This window comes from Trichosurus vulpecula, chromosome 1, assembly GCF_011100635.1.
Source record: "Trichosurus vulpecula isolate mTriVul1 chromosome 1, mTriVul1.pri, whole genome shotgun sequence".
NCBI lineage: Eukaryota > Metazoa > Chordata > Mammalia > Diprotodontia > Phalangeridae > Trichosurus > Trichosurus vulpecula.
The window spans coordinates 218,575,202-218,583,846 of NC_050573.1; positions in this window are offsets into that span (position 1 = coordinate 218,575,202).

Here is an 8,645-nt window from a genome sequence, read left to right on the forward strand (position 1 = left end):
CTGTGTGCCTCAGTTTCCCTATCTATAAAATGGGTATAATAATAGTAGCTCCCATATCTCAGAGTTGATGGAGGATAAAATGAGATAATGTTTTTAAAAATGCTCTATTATCATTGAATGTTATATAAATACTAGCTATTACTATTATAAAATATATTATTATTATTATCAATATTACAGAATAATCAGTGAATATGCTGTGCTTTTTATATGCAGTCCCTCACTTCGCAACTCATTTAACCTAGTATGGTGATAGAAACTTATGGTGATTGGTATTTCCACAAATATTGTATTACATCTGCACTCTGCCTTACCTAAATGCCATTGAAAATTTGATAGATCATGGAGGTAAATTTGGGGGTAAATTCTATACATGAATGCAAGATGACTACATAATATAGTATCACCGAATTTCAGCTAGGACCAGAGATAGAGAATTGAAAGAGATGTTAAAGATTTTAGTCTAGCTCTCATATTTTGGAGTTGAGAAAAGTGGCATATCACATCACTTTCCCATTCAAGAAACTCCAATGGCTTCTTATTGCCTCTAGTAGCAAATACCCTATTTAGCATTCAAAGCCCTTTATAACCTGGCCTCCTCCTACCTTTCCATTCTTCTTATACCTTACTCTGTAACACACACTCTGATGCAATGACACTGGTCACATGGCATTCCAGGAACAGGACCCTTATCTCTCAGCCTTGGTCATTTTCTCTGGCTGTCCCTCATGTCTGGAATGCTCTTCTTCCTCCACTATGACCGCTGACATCCTTGGTTTCTTTTGATTCTCAATTAAAATTCCAGTTTTTACAGACAGCCTTCCATGACTGCTCTTAGTTCCAGTACTTTCTCTGTTAGGTATTTCCTATTTATCCTTTTATCCTGTATATAGTTTATTTTGTGTATATTTGTTTCCATGTTGTCTCACCCTCTAGATTGTAAGTTCCTTGAGAGCCGGGATTGTCTTTTACCTCTTTTGCATCCATAGTGTTTAGCACAGTGTCTGGCACATAGTAGGAGCTTAATGAATGTTTATTGATTGTAGAAATTAATTCAACAAGCTGGAGGCCTTTGAAAAATTATAAGGTTGATGCTATTCAGTCATTACAGTCATGTCTGACTCTTTACGACCCCATTTGGGGTTTTCTTGGCAAATATACTGGAATGGTTTTCCATTTCTTTCTCCAGATCATTTTACAAATGAGGGACTAAGGCAAACAAGGTTAAGTGGCTTGCCTGAAGTCAAATAGCTAGTAAGTATCTGAGGCCAAATTTGAACACAGGAAGATGAGTCTTCCTGACTCCAGTCCTGGCACTCTATCCACTGCACCTTGCCAAAGATGATGAACAAACTCCAAACCAGAACATACGATTTCTTGAAAGAACTGAGGGCGTATCACCCAAAGAACAAATTCAGAAGCAACATAGTAGATACTTCAAGCATTTGAAAAGATACCAGTGGAAGAACATTGACTTCTTTAGTTTAATTGAAAGTAGTAGAATCAGAAGCAATGGGTAAAAGTTATAGAGAAGCAAGGTCTTGGTAGGATAGAGAAGGTCATAGAGTCATAGCTCAAGACCTCAAAAGGACTTCAAAAACTATTGTGTTCACCTATCTTATTCTACAGCTGAGGAGATTGGGGCAAAGAGAAATAAAGTGATTTTCCAGGAGTTACACATATAGTAAATGTCTGAAGCAGTATTTAAACCTACGACTTCCTATCTCCAAGTCCAGTGCCCAACTCCATGCAAGTTGCCTCTCTGGAGGTGAAATTGCTGTATATGGGAAGTACTGAGAGGAAAAGGGTACAGTACTCAAGACATGTATGTTGTTCAATAGCTTTGGCACACTCTACAAAGACTTAACAAAGTATGCATATAGGCTCAAGGAGTCTCCCCCTTCTGTCTGACACAGGAGGCCTAAATGAAGGGAGAGGATCTGGTGTGCCAAGATCCTCCAGTAATAAAGAATCTTCTATGAAAATGGAGATATTTTCCATTTTGTATTTGTGTAGTGTCTAGCATAGTACTTCACACATAGTGGGCACTTAGTGAATGCTGACTGGGCTATTAAATTCTATTGGAATAAATGCAGGAGTAAATCAAAAGAGTCCCCTTTCTCTCCTGTCATTTGGCATGTTTAGAGGAATGCTATCAATAGCAGGGAGATGCGAAAGAAATTAAAGCTGTGAAGATACACAACGAAGAAGCAAAACCATTCCTATTTACTGAAGATATGATTGTGTACTTAGAAATTCTTTGGGGAATAATAAAAGAACTAATTGATACAATTACCGCCTTTTAAAAATTATAAAACCTGGGGGCGGAGCCAAGATGGCAGCTGGTAAGCACGGACTAGAGTGAGCTCCGTACCCGAGTCCCTCCAAAAACCTATAAAAATGGCTCTGAACCAATTCTAGAACAGCAGAACCCACAGAACAGCAGAGGGAAGCAGGGCTCCAGCCCAGGACAGCCCGGATGGTCTCTGGGTGAGCTCTATTCCACACGGAGCTGGGAGCTGGGAGCTGGGAGCTGGGAGCTGGGAACAGAGTGGAGCAGAGCCCAGCCTGAGCGGCGTGGACGATCCAGACCAGAAGCCGGGCGGAGGGGGCCCTAGCGCCCTGAATACGTGAGCAGTTACCAGACCCCTCGACCCACAAACACCAAAGACTGCGGAGAAGGTTAGTGGGAAAAGCTGCGGGAGTGGAAGGAGTTCGCGGTTCGGCTTCCAGCCCCGGGGGCAGCGGAGGTGGGGCAGCTACAGCTGTTGTTACTTCCGGCTCCAGGCCCACCTGGTGGGGGGAATTAAGTGGCGGATCACAGCAGGGGTGCACAGCCTGCCGAAGATCTGAGCCCAGTCTGGACTGGGGGTCCTTGGGGAAGGAGGAGTGCGGCTCTGACAGAGCTGGCACCTCCCCCCCAAACGTAGAACATAGAACTCTGTAATCTACAAGCAGTCATACCCCACTGAAAAACTCAAGGGTCAAGTTAGTTGGTTGGGAATATGGCCAGGACGCGAAAACGCGCCCAGATTCAGTCTCAGACTTTGGATTCTTTCTTTGGTGACAAAGAAGACCAAAACATACAGCCTAAAGAAGACAGCAAAGTCATAGAGCCTACAACCAAAGCCTCCAAGAAAAACATGAACTGGCCCCAGACCATAGAAGAACTCAAAAAGGATTTGGAAAAGCAAGTTAGAGAAGTAGAGGAAAAATTGGGAAGAGAAATGAGAAGGATGCGAGAAAACCATGAAAAACAAGTCAATGACTTGCTAAAGGAGACCCAAAAAAATACTGAAAAATACACTGAAGAAAACAACACCTTACAAAATAGACTAACTCAAATGGCAAAAGAGCTCCAAAAAGCCAATGAGGAGAAGAATGCCTTGAAAGGCAGAATTAGCCAAATGGAAAAGGAGGTCCAAAAGACCACTGAAGAAAATACTACTTTAAAAATTAGATTGGAGCAAGTGGAAGCTAGTGACTTTATGAGAAATCAGGATATTATAAAACAGAACCAGAGGAATGAAAAAATGGAAGACAATGTGAAATATCTCCTTGGAAAAACCACTGACCTGGAAAATAGATCCAGGAGAGATAATTTAAAAATTATTGGACTACCTGAAAGCCATGATCAAAAAAAGAGCCTAGATACCATCTTTCAGGAAATTATCAAGGAGAACTGCCCTGATATTCTAGAGCCACAGGGCAAAATAGAAATTGAAAGAATCCATCGATCGCCTCCGCAAATAGATCCCAAAAAGAAGTCTCCTAGGAATATTGTCGCCAAATTCCAGAGCTCCCAGATCAAGGAGAAAATACTGCAAGCAGCCAGAAAGAAACAATTTGAATATTGTGGAAACCCAATCAGAATAACCCAAGACCTGGCAGCTTCTACATTAAGAGATCGAAGGGCTTGGAATGCGATATTCCGGAGGTCAATGGAGCTAGGATTAAAACCTAGAATCACCTACCCAGCAAAACTGAGTATCATGTTCCAAGGCAAAATATGGACTTTCAATAAAATGGAGGACTTTCAAGCTTTCTCAGTGAAAAGACCAGAACTGAATAGAAAATTTGACTTTCAAACACAAGAATCAAGAGAAGCATGAAAAGGTAATCAAGAAATGGAAATTGCAAGGGACTTACTAAAGTTGAACTGTTTTGTTTACATTCCTACATGGAAAGATGATGAGTATGATTCATGAGACCTCAGTATTAGGGTAGTTGAAGGGAATATGCATATATATATATGCATATATATGTTTATGTATATATATAAGTGAATGTGTATGTATGCATGTATCTATGTGTATATGTATGTATGTGTATGTATGTGTATATATATATATATATATATATATATATATATATATATATGTAAAAGAAAGAGAGCAGACACAGGGTGAGTTGAGGATGAAGGGAAGATAGCTAAAAGAAATAAAATGAAATTAAGGGATGAGAGAGTAACTTACTGAGAGAGGGAGATAGGGAGAGATAGAATGGGGTGGATTATCTCCCATAAAGGTGGCAAGAGGAAGCAGTTCTAGGAGAGGAGGGGAGTGGGCAGGTGAGGGGGGAATGAGTGAACCTTGCTCTCATGAGATTTGGCCTGAGGGGGAATACCATACATACTCAGTTGGGTATCTTACCCCACAGGAAAGAAGAGGGAGGAAGATAAAAAAAAAATAATAGGCAGGGGAATGATGGAGTGGAGGGCAGATGGGGGTGGAGGTAATCAAAACAAACACTTTGGAAAGAGGACAGGGTCAAGGAAGAAAATTCAATAAAGCGGGATGGGTTGGGAAGGAGCAAAATGTAGTTAGCCTTTCACAACATGAATATTGTGGAAGGGTTATACATAATAATACATGTGTGGCCTAGGTTGAATTGCTCAACTTCTTAGGGAGGGTGGGTGGGAAGGGAAGAGGGAAGGGAATTTGGAACTCAAAGTTTTAAAATCAGATGTTCAAAAACAAAAATTTTTTGTATGCAACTAAAAAATAAGATACACAGGCAATGGGGCGTAGAAATTTATCTTGCCCTACAAGAAAGGAAGGGAAAAGGGGATGAGAGGGGAGGGGGGTGATAGAGGGGAGGGCTGACTGGGGAACAGGGCAACCAGAATATACGCCATCTTGGAGTGGGGGGGAGGGCAGAAATGGGGAGAAAATTTGTAATTCAAACTGTTGTGAAAATCAATGCTGAAAACCAAATATGTTAAATAAATAAATTGCATTAAAAAAAAAAAAGAAACAAAAAAATAAATAAATAAATAAAAAATTAAAAAAAAAATTATAAAACCTATCTAAACCAAAAACTAGAAGTAGATGTAATGGGGAAATATTAGGAGATTTTCTAATAAATACCAAAGTAAAGCAAGGGTGCCACTTCCCCTGCTATTATTTCACATAGCTCTTTTTATTAAGATTTTTTATTTCTAGTTTACGACACTTAGTTCCACATGTTTTTGAGTTACAAATTTTATTCCTCTTCCTTCCCTCCCCCCACCAAGATGGTATGAAATCCAATATATGTTATACATATACCTTCACATTAAACTTATTTACACAATAGTCAAGTTGTGAGGAAGAATTATGACCAATGGAATGAATCATGAGAAAGAAGAAACAAAACCCAAAAAAAGAGAAAAAAAAGAGAGCAAATAGTTTGCCGCAGTCTGCATTCAGACTCCATACTTCCTTCTCTGGATGTAGATAGCTCTTTCCATCGTGAGTCTTTGGAGTTGTCTTTGAACCTTATATGGCTGAGAGGAGCCAAGTCTATCAAAGTTAGTCATCACAGAAGCAATATGTCAGTGGTTGTTTACAATGTTCTCCTGGTTCTGCTCTCCTCACTCAGCATCATATCATGTAGGTCTTTCCAGGTTATTTCCAAGTCCGTATCTTCCCCATTTCTTATAGTACAATAGTATTCCATTACATTCATATGCCACAACTTGTTTAGCCATTCCCCACTTGATGGGCATCCCTTGAATTCCAATTGTTTGCTACCACAAAAAGAGCCACTATAAATATTTTTGTACACATGGGTTCATTTCCCACTTGTGTGATATCTTTGGGATACAGCCCTGGAAGTGGTATTGCTGGGTCAAAGGGTATGCACATTTTTATAGCCCTTTGGGCATAGTTCCAAATTGCTCTCTGAATGACTAGATCAGTTCACAAGTCCACCAACAATGTAACAGGGTTCCAATTTTCCCACATTCTCTCCAGCATTTACCATTTTCCTGTTTTGTCATGTTACCCAATCTGACAGGACAGATGTGGTACCTGAGAGATGTTTTGATTTGCATTTCTCTAATCAATAGTGATTTAGAGCATTTTTAAATATGACTATAGATTTCTTTAATTTCTTCCTCTGAAAACTGCCTGTTCATATCTTTTGACCACTTCTCAATTGGGAAATAACTTGTATTTCTATAAATTTGGCTCAGTTCCCCATATATATTAGAGATGAGGCCTTTATCAGAGACACTGGCTGCAAAGATTTTCTCCCAATTTTCAACTTCCCTCCTAATCTTTGTTGCATTGGCTTTGTTTATACAAAAACTTTTCAATTTGACCTAATCAAAATGATCCATTTTGCATTTTGCAATGTTCTCTATGTCTTGTTGGGTCATGAATTCTTTTCTTTCCCATAAATCTGATAGGTAACTATTCCTCGCTCTCCCAAATTGCTTAGAGTATCAGCCTTTACTCCTAAATTATGAAACCATTTTGACTTTATTTTGGTATATGGTGTAAGATATTGGTCTATGCCCTGTTTCTGCCCTATCATTATCCAATTTTCCCAGTAGTTTTTGTGAAATAGTGCATTCTTAGACCAGAAGTTGGATTCTTTGGGTTTATCAAAGAGTAGATTGCTATATTGGTTTATTACTGCATCTTGTGTGCCTCACTTATTCAACTGATCCACCACTCTGTTTCCTAGCCAGTACCAAATAGTTTTGATGACTGCTGCTTTATAGTACAGTTTAATATCTGGTATGGCTAGGACACCTTCCTTAGCATATCTTTTCATTAATTCCCTTCATATTTGGGAACTTTTGTTCTTCCAGATGAATTTTGTTATTATTTTATCCAGCTCTTCAAAATAATTTTTGGTAGTTCGATTGGTATGGCACTGAATAAGTAAATTAATTTAGGTAAAATTGTCATTTTTATTATATTAGGTCAGACTAACCTCAAGAAACTGATGTTTTTCCATTTATTTAGATCTGGCTTTATTTGTGTGAGAAGTGTTTAATAATTGTATTCACATAGGCCCTGGGCTTGACTTGGCAGGTAGACTCCCAAATATTTTATAGTGTTTACAATAACTTTCAATTGAATTTCTCTTTCTATCTCTTGCTGTTGGGCTTTGTTAGTAATGTATAGGAATGCTGAGGATTTATGTAGGTTTATTTTATATTCTGTAACTTTGCTAAAGTTGTTTATTATTTCAAGTAGTTTTTTTTCCTTGATTCTCTAGGATTCTCTCGGTAAAGCATCATTTCATCTGCAAAAAGTGACAATTTAGTTTCTTCTTTGCCTATTCTAGTTCCTTCAATTTCTTTTTTTTCTCTTATTGTGACCATTTATAGTACCAAATTGAATAATAGGGATGATAATAGATATCCTTGCTTCATCACTGATCATATTGGGAAAGCATCTGGCTCATCCCTATTACATATGATGCTTGCTGATGGTTTTAGGTGGATGCTATTTATAATTTTATGGAAGGCTCCATTTATTCCTATTCTTTCTAGTGCTTTTAATAGGAATGGGTGTTGTAATTTGTCAAAAGCCTTTTCTGCATCTATTGAGATAAACATATGATTTCTGCTAGTTTTGTTGTTGATATGATCAATTATGTTGATAATTTTGCTAATATTGAATAATGTTGAATTGCATTCCCGGAATAAATCCTACCTAGCTGTAGTATGTTATTCTCATGATTAGTTGCTGCATTCTTTTTGCTAGTATTTTATTTAAAGTATTTGCAAAAATATTCATTAGGGAAATTGGTCTATAATTTTCTTTCTCTGTTTTGAGTCTTCCTGGTTTGGGTATTAGTACCATATTTATGTCATAAAAAAATTTGGTGGGACTCCACCTATTTCCCCAAAAAGTCTATAAATTATAGGAATTAATTGTTCTTTAAATGTTTGATAAAATCCAAAAGTAAAACCATCTGGCCCTGGAGATTATTTCCTAGGGAGTTTATTGATGGCTTCCTCAATTTCTTTTTCTGAAATGGCATTATTTAGGTGTTTTCCTTCCTCTTCTGTTAATCTGGGTAATTTATATTTTTGTAAATATTCATCCATTTCCCTAAGGTTGTCAAATATTTGGTCATACAATTGAGCAAAATAATTCCTAATTATTGTTTTAATTTCCTTTCCATTGTAGGTGAATTCACCCTTTTCATTTTTGATACTGATAACTTGGTTTTCTTCTTTCTTTCTTTTAATCCAACTGACAAAAGGTTTATCAATTTTATTGGTTTTTTCATAAAACCAGCTCTTGGTTTTATTCAGTAGTTTAATAGTTTTCTTGTTTTCAATTTTATTAATTTCTCCTTTGACGTTCAGTATTTCTAATTTGGCATTTAATTGGTATTTTCAATTTGTTCTTTTTCTG